This window comes from Triticum aestivum, chromosome 2B, assembly GCF_018294505.1.
Source record: "Triticum aestivum cultivar Chinese Spring chromosome 2B, IWGSC CS RefSeq v2.1, whole genome shotgun sequence".
NCBI classification, from domain to species: domain Eukaryota; kingdom Viridiplantae; phylum Streptophyta; class Magnoliopsida; order Poales; family Poaceae; genus Triticum; species Triticum aestivum.
Window position 1 is genome coordinate 250,999,764 of NC_057798.1, and position 16,207 is coordinate 251,015,970.

General features: G+C 47.4%; 1 pseudogene; it reads right to left on the reverse strand.

Annotated features, from left to right (window-relative positions):
• Positions 1-16,207, reverse strand: part of LOC123044606 (L-type lectin-domain containing receptor kinase SIT2-like) — an 81,368-nt pseudogene that overhangs the window by 62,505 nt on the left and 2,656 nt on the right.

The window sequence follows — 16,207 nt, forward strand, 5'->3', positions numbered from 1 at the left end:
TGGCTATGGCTACTTCGTGTTCGAGAAAGATCCCAGCTCCATTGGGCCAGGCGTATTCAACTGGAGGCGGGTTTATAGCCTCAGCAACCACTCCTTGTTCCTCGGGCTCAATTATCCGATCATCCAACCAATCATCAATCATATCACCGGCGATGATTACCGTGCTATGCAACTTCCATTCGCGAGGGGGGGACTGTGTTTACACATCATACCATGGGTTTCATGAATCACCATATCCAGAGATTCATTCATACAGCTTGTTGCCAGATAATCTTCAGTGTGTGAAAGGCATCAAGCTTCCATGCGATGGATGGCTTTTGCAAACCCGACATGCGGCAATGTGGTTCATGCCAACAGCAAATATGCACAACTTGATTCGTGCTGATATCTAGACTGAGCCATGTATTCTGCTGCTGTAGCACGACCCTCTTTTGTTGGATATTATGTACTCTTGTTAGTTTGAAGCACTCCTCTGGTTTGAAGGATAGATACCTTCCTGGGATCAAGTGCATCCTAACTCACCTGCGTAGGATGTATTGATAATGATGATGGAGATGATGTGCAGAAGCCATACATATATCAGTTAGGCTTCAAGTGTGTACTTGTTAGTTAAACCTATGTATAAATTGTGACACTAAATACGACTAGTAAGTAGTACCGTAGCAGTACTAGTATACGTCGGTCAAATTATTCATCATGTCCACACATTGAATTGACGTGACAACACGCTGTGTGTGAGGTGACACAAGAATCCCGGCGGCGTGTTCGGGTATTCTGGACTTCGGATTTGGAGTACCACTTATCAGTCGAAATCTTTCATCATTCACTTAAAACAGTCGATTGATCATACATTGAGTACCATATAACTGGAATTACCGATGCAAGTCGAAGAAGGATTGGCCGGTGCTGCCGGCTGGCGTCAAGTTTGATCCCACAGATCAGGAGCTGATCGAGCACCTTGAGGCCAAAGTGAGTGCTGACAGCGTGAGATTTCATTCTCTCATCGATTTGTTCATACCAACCATCGATAGCGAGCACGGCATATGCTACACCCAACCTAAGAAACTTCTAGGTAAGACACCGATCGGCCGTCTACTTGCACAAACATATTCCTTTGTTTATAGCTCTATTTTTCTTTTTAGATGCAAACCTGGTGAATACAATTCGACAGTTAATAAAAAGTGAAACAAGTGACTGCAACATGCCAAAGATGTTATGAAAATGCCAACTACGTACACTAAAACCTGTATTCCACAATACTGTAGGTATCACACTGAGTGGCCTAAGGAAGCATTTCTTCTAGCGCAATTCCAGGGCGTTCAAAAGGGGCACGTGGACGCGTCGCAAGATACAGTCGGAGTGCGGCATGCACGCGATGTGGCACAAGACCGGCAATACCTTGCCGGTGATGGTCAACGGCCGGCAGACGGGCAGCAAAAAAGGTTCTGGTGCTGCACACCAACAAGAACTTTGACTAGCAGAGGACCAACTGGGTGATGCACCAGTACCACCTCGGGCACTTGGAGCAAGAGAAGGAGCGGGAGGTGGTCCTCTGCAAGATTTTCTACTAGACGAACACTAGGGCCAGGAGTAAAAAGATTATAAGTTAGTTTGGTATTGGTAGTTGTACTACCTTGTCGTCCGCAAGTTGGTATTGTCGTTAACGATCTTTTGGTATGAACTTGCATTTGCTTCCAACCATCATGCCGAGGGTCGACGTGGATATAAAGCTGAATCATTTGTTTCGAAACGAATTTTCAGGCACCTGATTTTTATTTGATGGGTAGCATAAGCATCTGCCGTTCGAATTCCCAATTCTCCAAATTTTTTTGAAACAAGTGCATGCACTTATTATCACGATGAAAAAACAATATCCCTGTTGCATCCCATTTATCAGTCTGTACTTGTAGAATTATCACATTTATTGAGCACGTATATTGTTTTTTCAGGTCGAGCAAGTTTCAACTGGGCTGTAGACTGCCCAGGGTTGGTTTTGTTTTTAACAGGCCCAGCCCATGACGACAATGGGGCAAAAAGATCCAGCAGGTATCTACTGGCCTCTGGCCCGCCAGCGTTAGTTATATTTTGTCTTACCAACATCCGCATGCAGTTTTTTTTACTGAATCAAACACACGGCCCAGTTCTATTTTCCTCTTGAAACGCATGTCCTACATCCGTTTTCTAATCTCTACCTATAGTTTTACTAGTTCATATACACGTATCATTATATTGAAAACACATAAAATTCCCTTTTCATACTTACATCCTTATTTTTGTTGTTTTTTCCCACCCAGCGCTGATTTTTTTACCACTGGTTTTCCCTTAAACCAACTCAATTGTCCCACGTCTTATTTGCTTACAAAAACAAAACAATTTTTTTTGGCAAATCAATAAGTTCTTCAAAAAATGTTTATCATTTCGGGATTACAACAGTTCAGACTCCACTGAAATATGCAAAATAAGGTTGAACTTTTTGATTGTGGTCCTGGGCAGAAAATGGGATGTAATAAATTACTTAAGAATTAGCAAATGGGCTGCAAATTATAAAAAATAGCAAATGGGCTTTATGTTGTCTGCCACAGATTTGGAGGCTGACTTGTGGGCCTACTAAGTTCATGCGTACACAAGGTTTCTTAAAAAAGAAACTTAGTCAACAATCGACTCTACCAGTGTTAGACCGTTAGATGTCAATCTAACGGCAATCATGCTTCTTCATTCTCTGATCTTCCTGCCCCAGCCGCCCAAACCAGCGCAGTTGGAACCGCCTGCTCCCGCCTCACATGGTCGGCTGTGCTGTCGGGCAGGCCTCACGGCCCCATCATACTCGCATCCCTGGCCTGTCTATCCCTCTACTCACCCACAACTCCTGTTATTTTCCGGCGACGGCAGCCGAATCAGTCAACCCTCGTACTCTCCATCATGTGGGCAGCCACTGCCGTGTCTTCCCCGGCTCCGTGTCGTTCCCTTCATAGGCCTCGCCGTCGTCCATCGCCCTGGTGCTCTTGGCGCGGCATTGTCAACGATGTCCATCCAACGGCCGTAGTGCTTCTTCAACCTCTGGTCTTCTTGCTCCAGCCGCCCAAAGCAGCGCCGGTCGTGCCGCATGATCCTGCCTCCCGTGGCCGGTTGTGCTGCCGTGGAGGCCTCACCGCCCTCATACTACTCCCACCGCTGGCCAGGCCATCCCTCCACTCACCCACTCCCCCTGTCATTCTGCGGCGAAGGCAGCCTCACACCGCAGCCGAACCAGTGAAACCTCGTACTCCTCTCCTCGTGGGCATCCACCGTCGCGTCTTCCCCGGCTCCGCATCATCCCCTTCCTAGGCCTCGCCGTCGTCCACCGCCGCGGTGTTCTCGGTGCGGCGTGATCAATGTGGTCAACGGTCGACTTCCATCGGAAGAGTACTATACATGGAGAGGCTGACAGATGGGTCCACGACAGCCGCAAGGAAGTGCCTCCTTATTACATGCAAAATAATTATTCCTCCACCTGACAGCAGGGACCCACTGGACGGGCCACCAGTATTTCGCGAAAAAAACGTTTCCCCCCTGACTGCTGGGACCCATCGGACGGACCACCGTATTTCGCGAAAAAAACGTTTCCCCTGACTACTGGGACCCACCGGACGGACCGCCGTATTTCACGAAAAAGACGGTCCCCCCGCTGTCAGCTCGGACCCACTGGAAGTGCCTCCTTATTACGCACAAAAAAATGAATACTCCCCCCGCTAGCTAGGACCCACCATGGTGGTAGGCTGACTTGTGGGTCTACTAAGTTGACGGGGACGGAGGGCTTTGTCAACTTAGTCAATATGAACGATTCTAGCTCCAGTGACCGTATGATGTCCATCCAACGGCCGTCGTGCTTCTTCAATCTCTGCTCTTCCTGCTGCAACCGCTCAAACAAGCGACGGCGGGACTGCCTGCTCCCTCCTCCCCGCGGCCGGCTGTGCTGCCGCGCAGGCCTCACCGCCCCACCGTACTCCCATCGCTGGCCTAGCCATCCCTCTACTCACCCACACCTGTTGTTATTCTCCGGCGACGGCAGACGAACCAGTAAACCCTCATACAGTCGTACTCCCCTCCGCATGGGAAACAACTGCAGAGTCTTCCCTGCCTCCGTGTCATTCCCTTCCTAGGCCTCGCCATCGTCCACCGCCCTGGTGCTCTCGGCGCGACCTGGTCAACGTGGTCAACGACCGACATGCATCTGAAGTGGACTGTACGTGGAGAGGCCGACAGCTGGGTCCACGACCGCACGCAAGGAAATGCCTCCTTATTACGCGCAAAATAATGATTCCTCCACCAGACATCAGGGACCCATCGAAAGGGCCTCTGTATTTCGCGAAAAAAACGTTACCGCCGCTGACAGCTCAGACCCACCAGCTATATCTTCGCATGCAAGGAAGTGCCTCCTTATTACGCACAAAAAAATGAATACTCCCCCTGTTAGCTGGGACCCAGTATAGTGGCAGGCTGACTTGTGGGCCTACTAAGTTGACTGAGACGGAGGGCTTTGTCAACTTAGTCAATATGCACGATTCTAACTCTAGTGACTGTACGATGTCCATCCAACAGCCTTAGTGCTTCTTCAACCTCTGGTCTTCTTGCTCCAGCCGCCCAAACCAGCGCCGGTCGTGCCTCATGCTCTTGCCTCCCATGGCCGGCTGCGATGCGGCGGAGGACTCACCGCCCCCTACTACTTCGACCGCTAGCCAGGCCATCCCTCTACTCACCCACACCCCTGTTATTCTACGGCGACGGCAGCCTCACACCGCAGCGAACCAGTGAACCCTCGTACTCCGCTACGCGTGGGCATCCACTGTCGTGTCTTCCCCGGCTCCGCGTCGTCCCCTTCCTAGGCCTCGTCGTCGTCCACCGCCCTGGTGCTCTCAGCGCGGTGTGGTCAATGTGGTCAAGGAATGGCTTCCATCGGATGTGGACTGTGCGTGGAGAGGCTGACAGCTGGGTCCACGGCCACAGCAAGGAAGTGCCTCCTTATTACACGCAAAATAATTATTCCTCCACCTAACAGCGGGGACCCACCGGACGGGCCACCGTATTTCATAAAAAAACATTTCCCCCTGACTGCTGGGACCCACCAGCTACATCTTCACACGCAAGGAAGTGCGTCCGGGCAAAAAAACAATTCGCCCCCCTAACTATTGGGACCCACCAGCTACATCTTCACAGGCAAGGAAGTGCCTGACAGTCGGGACCTACCTGGTCGAAGCGTGCGTAGCATTGTCATTCTGATCGCGAACGTGTACATACATACTAGTGGATGTAGAGGCGCGCACGTGTCATAGTACAGGCGCACGTGTGGTAGTAGAGGCGCGTACGTGTCGTAGTAGAGGCGCACACGTAGCATGTACACGTACGTGAAGGAAATATGCCCTAGAGGCAATAATAAAGTTATTATTTATTTCCTCATATCATGATAAATGTTTATTATTCATGCTAGAATTGTATTACCCGGAAACATAATACATGTGTGAATACATAGACAAATAGAGTGTCACTAGTATGCCTCTACTTGACTAGCTCATGAATCAAAGATGGTTAAGTTTCCTAACCATAGACATGAGTTGTCATTTGATTAACGGGATCACATCATTAGGAGAATGATGTGGTTGACTTGACCCATTCCGTTAGCTTAGCACTTGATCGTTTAGTATGTTATTATTGCTTTCTTCATGACTTATACATGTTCCTATGACTATGAGATTATGTAACTCCCGTTTACCGGAGGAACACTTTGTGTGCTACCAAACGTCACGATGTAACTGGGTGATTATAAAGGTGCTCTACAGGTGTCTCCAAAGGTACTTGTTGAGTTGACATATTTCGAGATTAGGATTTGTCACTCTGATTGTCGGAGAGGTATCTCTGGGCCCTCTCGGTAATGCACATCACTATAAGCCTTGCAAGCAATGTAGCTAATGAGTTAGTTACGGGATGATGCATTATGTAACGAGTAAAGAGACTTGCCAGTAATGAGATTGAACTAGGTATTGAGATACTGATGATCGAATCTCGGGCAAGTAACATACCGATGACAAAGGGAACAACGTATGTTGTTATGTGGTTTGACCGATAAAGATCTTCATAGAATATGTAGGAGCCAATATGAGATCCAGGTTCCGCTATTAGTTATTGACCGGAAACGTGTCTCGGTCATGTCTACATAGTTCTCGAACCCGTAGGGTCCGCGCGCTTAAAGTTAGATGACGGTTATATTATGAGTTTATGTATTTTGATGTACCGAAGGTAGTTTGGAGTCCCGGATGTGATCACGGACATGACGAGGAATCTCGAAATGGTCGAGACATGAAGATTGATATATTGGGCGACAATATTCGGACATCGGAATGGTTCCGGGGGTTCTCGGATATATACCGGAGTACCGGGGGGTTACCGGAACCCCCCCCCCTCGAGGTTAATGGGCCTCATGGGCCCAAGTGGTGGAAGAGGAGAGGCGGTCAAGCCGCGCGCCCCTCCCCCCCCCCCCCAAGTCCGAATTGGACAAGGACCCCCCTTCCTTTCCCCCTCTCTCTCCTTCCCTCTCCTCTCCTACTCCAACAAGGAAGGGGGGAGTCCTACTCCCGATGGGAGTAGGACTCCTCATGGGGCGCGCCAAGGGTAGCCGGCCCCCTCCCCCTCCTCCACTCCTTTATATACGGGGAGGGAGGCACCCCCTTGAGACACAACAATTGATCCTTGAGATCTCTTAGCCATGTGCGGTGCCCCCTTCCACCATAATCCACCTCGATAATATCGTAGCAGTGCTTAGGCGAAGCCCTGCATCGGTAGAACATCATCATCGTCACCATGCTGTCGTGCTGATGGAACTCTCCCTCAAAGCTCGGCTGGATCGGAGTTCGAGGGACGTCATCGAGCTGAACGTGTGCTGAACTCGGAGGTGCCGTGCGTTTGGTACTTGATCGGTTGGATCGTGAAGACGTACGACTACATCAACCGTGTTGTGCTAAAGCTTCCGCTTTCGGTCTACGAGGGTACATGGACACTCTCCCCTCTCGTTGCTATGCATCACCATGATCTTGCGTGTGCGTAGGAATTTTTTTGAAATTACTACGTTCCCCAACAGTGGCATCAGAGCCTGGTTTTATGCGTTGATGTTATATGCACGAGTAGAAAACAAGTGAGTTGTGGGCGATACAAGTCATACTGCTTACCAGCATGTCATACTTTGGTTCGGCGGTATTGTTGGATGAAGCGGCCCGGACCAACATTACGCGTATGCTTACGTGAGACTGGTTCTACCGACGTGCTTTGCACACAGGTGGCTGGCGGGTGTCAGTTTCTCCAACTTTAGTTGAAGCAAGTGTGGCTATGCCCGGTCCTTGAGAAGGTTAAAACAGCATTAACTTGACGAACTATCGTTGTGGTTTTGATGCGTAGGTAAGAACGGTTCTTTCTAAGCATGTAGCAGCCACGTAAAACTTGCAACAACAAAGTAGAGGACGTCTAACTTGTTTTTGCAGGGCATGTTGTGATGTGATATGGTCAAGACGTGATGCTATATTTTATTGTATGAGATGATCATGTTTTGTAACTGAGTTATCGTCAACTGGCAGGATCCATATGGTTGTCGCTTTATTGTATGCAATGTAATCGCCCTGTAATTGCTTTACTTTATCACTAAGTGGTAGCAATAGTCGTAGAAGCAATATTTGGCGAGACGGCAACGATGCTATGATGGAGATCAAGGTGTCGCACCGGTGACGATGGTGATCATGACGGTGCTTCGGAGATGGAGATCACAAGCACAAGATGATGATGGCCATATCATATCATTTATATTGATTGCATGTGATGTTTACCTTTTATGCATCTTATCTTGCTTTGATTGACGGTAGCATTATAAGATGATCTCTCACTAAATTTCAAGATAAAAGTGTTCTCCCTGAGTATGCACCATTACCAAAGTTCGTCGTGCCCAGACACCACGTGATGATCGGGTGTGATAAGCTCTACGTCCATCTACAACGGGTGCAAGCCAGTTTTGCACACGCAGAATACTCAAGTTAAACTTGACGAGCCTAGCATATGCAGATATGGCCTCGGAACACTGAGACCGAAAGGTCGAGCGTGAATCATATAGTAGATATGATCAACATAGTGATGTTCACCATTGATAACTACATTTCACATGATGATCGGTTATGGTTTAGTTGATTTGGATCACGTGATCACTTAGATGATTAGAGGGATGTCTATCTAAGTGGGAGTTCTTAAGTAATATGATTAATTGAACTTAAATTTATCATGAACTCAGTACCTGATAGTATTTTGCTTGTCTATGTTTGTTGTAGATAGATGGCCCGTGCTGTTGTTCTGTTAAATTTAATGTGTTCCTTGAGAAAGCAAAGTTGAAAGATGATGGTAGCAATTACACGGACTAGGTCCGTAACTTGAGGATTATCTTCATTGCTGCACACAAAAGTTACATCCTGGAAGCACCGCTAGGTGTACCACCTACGCCAGCAACTGCAGACATTGTGAATGCCTGGCAGTCGTGTGTTGATGACTACTCGATAGTTCAGTGTGCCATGCTTTACGACTTAGAACCAGGACTTCAACGACGTTTTGAACATCATGGAGCATATGAGATGTTCCAGGAGTTGAAGTTAATATTTCAAGCAAATGCCCGGATTGAGAGATATGAAGTCTCCAATAAGTTGTACAGCTGCAAGATGGAGGAGAATAGTTCTGTCAGTGAACATATACTCAAAATGTCTAGGTATTGCAATTACTTGATTCAACTGGGAGTTAATCTTCCAGATGATAGTATCATTGACAGAATTCTTCAATCACTGCCACCAAGCTACAAGAGCTTCGTGATGAACTATAATATGCAAGGGATGAACAAGACAATTCCCAATCTCTTCGCAATGCTAAAGGCTGCGGAGGTAGAAATCAAGAAGGAGCATCAAGTGTTCATGGTAAATAAGACCACCAGTTTCAAGAAAAAGGGCAAAGGGAAGAAGAAGGGGAACTTTAAGAAGAACAGCAAACAAGTTGCTGCTCAAGAGAAGAAACCCAAGTCTGGACCTAAGCCTGAGACTGAGTACTTCTACTGCAAGCAGACTGGTCACTGGAAGCGGAACTGCCCCAAGTATTTGGCGGACAAGAAGGATGGCAAGGTGAACAAAGGTATATGTGATATACATGTTATTGATGTGTACCTTACCAGAGCTCGCAGTAGCACCTGTGTATTTGATACTGGTTCTGTTGCTAATATTTGCAACTCGAAACAGGGACTACGGATTAAGCGAACACTGGCTAAGGACGAGGTGACGATGCGCGTGGGATATGGTTCCAAAGTCGATGTGATCGCCGTCGGCATGCTACCTCTACATCTACCTTCGAGATTAGTTTTAGACCTAAATAATTGTTATTTGGTGCCAGCGTTGAGCATGAACATTATATCTGGATCTTGTTTGATGCGAGACGGTTATTCATTTAAATCTGAGAATAATGGTTGTTCTATTTATATGAGTAATATCTTTTATGGTCACGCACCCTTAAAGAGTGGTCTATTTTTGATGAATCTCGATAGTAGTGATACACATATTCATAATGTTGAAGCCAAAAGATGCAGAGTTGATAATGATAGTGCAACTTATTTGTGGCACTACCGTTTGGGTCATATTGGTGTAAAGTGCATGAAGAAACTCCATACTGATGGACTTTTGGAATCACTTGATTATGAATCACTTGGTACTTGCGAACCATGCCTCATGGGCAAGATGACTAAAACGCCGTTCTCCGGAACTACGGAGCGAGCAACTGATTTGTTGGAGATCATACATACTGATGTATGTGGTCCAATGAATGTTGTGGATCCGGCGGGTATCGTTATTTTCTCACCTTCACAAATGATTTGAGTAGATATGGGTATATCTACTTAATGAAACATAAGTCTGAAACATTTGAAAAGTTCAAAGAATTTCAGAGTGAAGTTGAAAATCATCGTAACAAGAAAATGAAGTTTCTACGATCTGGTCATGGAGGAGAATATTTGAGTTACGAGTTTGGTCTACATTTGAAACAATGCGAAATAGTTTTGCTACTCACGCCACCCAGAACACCACAGCGTAATGGTGTGTCCGAACGTTGTAATCATACTTTACTAGATATGGTGCAATCTATGATGTCTCTTACTGATTTACTGCTATCATTTTGGGGTTATGCTTTAGAGACGGATGCATTCACGTTAAATAGGGCACCATCAAAATCCATTGAGACGACGCCTTATGAATTGTGGTTTGGCAAGAAACCAAAGTTGTCGTTTCTTAAAGTTTGGGGCTGCGATGCTTATGTGAAAAATCTTCAACCTAATAAGCTCGGACCCAAATCGTAGAAATGTGTCTTCATAGGATACCCAAAGGAAACTGTTGGGTACACCTTCTATCACAGATCCGAAGGTAAGACATTCATTGCCAAGAATGGATCCTTTCTAGAGAAGGAGTTTCTCTCGAAAGAAGAGAGTGGGAGGAAAGTAGAACTTGATGAGGTAACTGTACCTGCTCCTTTATTGGAAAATAGATTATCACAGAAACCGGTTCCTATGACGACTACACCAATTAGTGAGGAAGCTAATGATGTTGATCATGAAACTTCAGATCAAGTTACTACCGAACCTCGTAGGTCAACCAGAGTAAGATCCGCACCAGAGTGGTACGGTAATCCTATTCTGGAGGTCATGTTACTTGACCATGGCGAACCTATGAACTATGAGGAAGCGATGATGAGCCCAGATTCCGCAAAATGGCTTGAGGCCATGAAATCTGAGATGGGATCCATGTATGAGAACAAAGTATGGACTTTGGTTGACTTGCCCGATGATCGGCAAGCCGTCGAGAATAAATGGATCTTCAAGAATAAGACTGACGCTGATGGAAATGTTAGTGTCTACAAAGCTTGACTTGTTGCAAAATGTTTTCGACAAGTTCAAGGGGTTGACTATGATGAGACTTTCTCACCCGTAGCGATGCTTAAGTCTGTCCGAATCATGTTAGCAATTGCCACATTTTATGATTATGAAATTTGGCAAATGGATGTCAAAGCTGCATTCCTGAATGGATTTCTGGAAGAAGAGTTGTATATGATGCAACCAGAAGGTTTTGTTGATCCGAAGGGTGCTAACAAAGTGTGCAAGCTCCAGCGATCCATTTATGGACTGGTGCAAGCCTCTTGGAGTTGGAATAAACGCTTTGATAGTGTGATCAAAGCATATGGTTTTATACAGACTTTTGGAGAAGCCTGTATTTACAAGAAAGTGAGTGGGAGCTCTGTAGCATTTCTAATATTATATGTGGACGACATATTATTGATTGGAAATGATATAGAATTTCTGGATAGCATAAAAGGATACTTGAATAAAAGTTTTTCAATGAAAGACCTTGGTGAAGCTGCTTATATATTGGGCATCAGGATCTATAGAGATAGATGAAGATGCTTAATTGGACTTTCACAAAGCACATACCTCGATAAAGTTTTGAAAAAATTCAAAATGGATCAAGCAAAGAAAGGGTTCTTGCCTGTAATACAAGGTGTGCAATTGAGTCAGACTCAATGCTCGACCACTGCAGAAGATAGAGAGAAAATGAAAGAAGTTCCCAATGCTTCAGCCATAGGCTCCATCATGTATGCAATGTTGTGTACTAGACCTGATGTGTGCCTTGCTATTAGTTTAGCAGGGAGGTACCAAAGTAATCCAGGAGTGGATCACTGGACAGCGGTCAAGAACATCCTGAAATACCTGAAAAGACCTAAGGATATGTTTCTCATTTATGGAGGTGACAAAGAGCTAGTCGTAAATGGTTACGTCGATGCAAACTTTGACACTGATCCGGACGATTCTAAATCGCAAACCGGATACGTGTTTATATTGAACGATGGAGTTGTCAGTTGGTGCAGTTCTAAACAAAGCGTCGTGGCGGGATCTACATGTGAAGCGGAGTACATAGCTGCTTCGGAAGTAACAAATGAAGGAGTCTGGATGAAGGAGTTCATATCCGATCTAGGTGTCATACCTAGTGCATCGGGTCCAATGAAAATCTTTTGTGACTATACTGGTGCAATTGCCTTGGCAAAGGAATCCAGATTTCACAAGAAAACCAAGCACATCAAGAGAAGCTTCAATTCCATCCGGGACCAAGTCTAGTTGGGAGACATAGAGATTTGCAAAATACATACAGATCTGAATGTTGCAGACCCGTTAACTAAGCCTCTTCCACGAGCAAAACATGATCAGCACCAAGGCACCATGGGTGTTAGAATCATTAGTGTGTAATCTAGATTATTGACTCTAGTGCAAGTGGGAGACTGAAGGAAATATGCCCTAGAGGCAATAATAAAGTTATTATTTATTTCCTCATATCATGATAAATGTTTATTATTCATGCTAGAATTGTATTACCCGGAAACATAATACATGTGTGAATACATAGACAAACAGAGTGTCACTAGTATGCCTCTACTTGACTAGCTCGTGAATCAAAGATGGTTAAGTTTCCTAACCATAGACATGAGTTGTCATTTGATTAACGGGATCACATCATTAGGAGAATGATGTGATTGACTTGACCCATTCCGTTAGCTTAGCACTTGATCCTTTAGTATGTTGCTATTGCTTTCTTCATGACTTATACATGTTCCTATGACTATGAGATTATGTAACTCCCGTTTATCGGAGGAACACTTTGTGTGCTACCAAATGTCACAACGTAACTGGGTGATTATAAAGGTGCTCTACAGGTGTCTCCAAAGGTACTTGTTGAGTTGACGTATTTCGAGATTAGGATTTGTCACTCCGATTGTCAGAGAGGTATCTTTGGGCCCTCTCGGTAATGCACATCACTATAAGCCTTGCAAGCAATGTAGCTAATGAGTTAGTTACGGGATGATGCATTACGTAACGAGTAAAGAGACTTGCCGGTAATGAGATTGAACTAGGTATTGAGATACCGACGATCGAATCTCGGGCAAGTAACCTGCCGATGATAAAGGGAACAACGTATGTTGTTATGCGGTTTGACCGATAAAGATCTTCATAGAATATGTAGGACCCAATATGAGCATCCAGGTTCCGCTATTGGTTATTGACCGGAAATGTGTCTCGGTCATGTCTACATAGTTCTCGAACCCGTAGGGTCCGCATGCTTAAAGTTAGATGACGATTATATTATGAGTTTATGTATTTTGATGTACCAAAGGTAGTTCGGAGTCCCGGATGTGATCACGGACATGACGAGGAATCTCGAAATGGTCGATACATGAAGATTGATATATTGGACGACTATATTCGGACACCAGAATGGTTCCGGGGGTTACCGGATATATACCGGAGTACCGGGGGGTTACCGGAACCCCCCTCCCCCGGAGTTTAATGGGCCTCATGGGCCCAAGTGGTGGAAGATGAGAGGCGGCCAAGGGGCAGCCGCGCGCCCCTCCCCCCCCCCCCCCAAGTCCAAATTGGACAAGGAGGGGGCGCCCCCCCCCCTTTCCTTCCCCCTCTCTCTCCTTCCCTCTCCTCTCCTACTCCAACAAGGAAGGGGGAGTCCTACTCCCGGTGGGAGTAGGACTCCTCATGGGGCGCACCAAGGATAGCCGGTCCCCTCCCCCTCCTCCACTCCTTTATATACGGGGTGGGAGGCACCCCCTTGAGACACAATAATTGATCCTTGAGATCTCTTAGCCGTGTGCGGTGCCCCCTTCCACCATAATCCACCTCGATAATATCATAGCGGTGCTTAGGCGAAGCCCTGCGTCGGTAGAACATCATCATCGTCACCACGCCGTCATGCTGACGGAACTCTCCCTCAAAGCTCGGCTGGTTCGGAGTTCGAGGGACGTCATTGAGCTGAACGTGTGCTGAACTCGGAGGTGCCGTGCGTTCGGTACTTGATCGGTCGGATCATGAAGACGTACGACTACATCAACCGCATTGTGCTAACGCTTCCGCTTTCGGTCTTCGAGGGTACGTGGACACACTCTCCCCTCTCGTTGCTATGCATCACCATGATCTTGCGTGTGCGCAGGAAATTTTTGAAATTACTACGTTCCCCAACAGTACGTACAGCGGCCAGTGTGCAAGAAAGAAAATACATCCACGTATGTGTACATACGGGCGGGGTATCGAACGCCTACTCGCGTATACGTACGGCCAAGACTCGTGTACATGGCTGGGTCGGAACGGAGAAACGGCGTCATCGTCGTGTTCATGAGGAGCCAACCGGCTGGGTCAGAATGGAATGCGTCGTCGTATTCATCGGGAGGGCTTGGACGGAACAGGCGATGGAAACGAGGCCTGGCGTACCGCAGAACGGAGGAAACGGCCTTGTGTTTGACCAGCCATGTTTCAAACGGGATCCTGTTCATCGGGAGGGGTCTGGCGTACCGAAAAACAGAGGAAACGGACCTCCTACGGTCGAAACAGGGGTCCTGTTGATCGGGAGGGGTGTGGCGTACCGCAAAACGGACAAAACGGACTTGTGTTGAAGCGCTACGGTCGAAACGGGGGTCTTGTTCATCAGGAGGGGTGTGGCGTACTGCAAAACGGGACTCCACGGGATACTGTTCATCTCCACCGTCGACCTCCTCCAGCCTCCACGGGCTACCATCGACCTCCTCCAGCCTCCACGGGCACTTGTTCATCCATCCTCCACCGTGCGCTACTCCACCGGCTACTATTCAACCACCCCTCCACGGGCACCCCTCCACCGTCTACTATTCATCCAGCCCTCCACGGGGTCGTCCTGTTCATCCAGCCCTCCACTCCACGGGGTCATGTTCATCCAGCCCCAACCGGCTCGATCGATCGGGGTCCTGTTCATCCAGAGGCAACGCCGCCGCTCACCGTTCATCCAACCCCCCCTCTCCCCCCCCCGCAACGCTCACTGTTCATCCCAGAGGCAGTATCGATCGACTTCAGTTAGCCGCAGTAGCGAAGGAATCGCTCGATCGGGTTCAGTTAACAGCCATCGATCGATCGCTCGGGTTCAGTAATGCGTAGCCTGCAGTGCAATCGCTCGGGTTCAGTTAGAGCCCAACGCCTCGCTCGGGTTCAGTTAGAGCCAACGCCTCGCACACACGCGCGTACGTGTACGAGAGAAACGTGCATCGCTCGGCCCCCGACCGCCCACCGTAACCGGGAACTCCCTGAAATTTTCCTCGCCCTCGCTTCTACCACGGTTTTTTCCGTCATGGATGGCCAAAGAATGTCATGCAGATGCGTCTCCGGCCCGCCCAGGACGAAAAGCTCATTTTCTTTCATGATTTTTTGTCATATAAGTAGGAGCCCACCACATCTATGATGATACCGAGTTTTGTCACAATTATCGTCATAGAAGTGTGTATGACAGAAAAAAAATCGTTCAACCCAAAATGTCATGGATGTGTCTTTTGTTTGTAGTGTTGACCGGTTTGGCCGTTCCCAGGGCAGCCATGGCCACGGTGATCAGTTTCTCTTCGCCGCCGTAGTCCACCCACACCTGCTGTTAGAGTTGTGTCGAATATTATTGTACAAGATAGGTTACAGTTGGACTTGATTTTGGACTGTGTGTAGACAGGGTAGGAGCCGTGTCTGAATAGGACACTTGTACCCTAGGTCTCTCATATATAGTAAGGGTAGACACACAATGTAAGTGATGCCAACATAATAGCACAAGCACGTGGGGGAGCCGGCGGCGTGTGTCGACGCCCAGGCGGCTGGGGTGCAGTATTGTAGCGGTGTCATGGGGAGGAGCGCCTGTAGTCAGGCCCCGGGGATGTAGCCATATCGGTGAACCTCGTTAAGAAATCTTGGTGACGTGCTTGGGTGATTGCTTGGTCCTCGATAGATTGACATTGGCCTCGAATTAATTCTAACAAGTGGTATCAGAGCAAGGTTCGATTTGAGATTGAAAGTGTTGATCTAGAGGAGGAACGGATCGACAGACTTGTGTAAAGCGATTGCAGCCGTGAGAGCGGAGTTAGTCGGCGAGTCGTCGCTGGCGAGTTGCAAGTGCAACTGGGAGGCAGCGCTCAAGTATACACGAATGTGGTAGTTCTTTGAGAAGCAATCGGAAGCGGCGTCAGCATGGAACTCGGCAGGATTTTGATCGCACTCGGCGGCGGCGACAGAGGAAGTGTAGTGTGCAGCGTGTTCGAGGCTGTCTCCGTGAGATGCGGTGGTTGG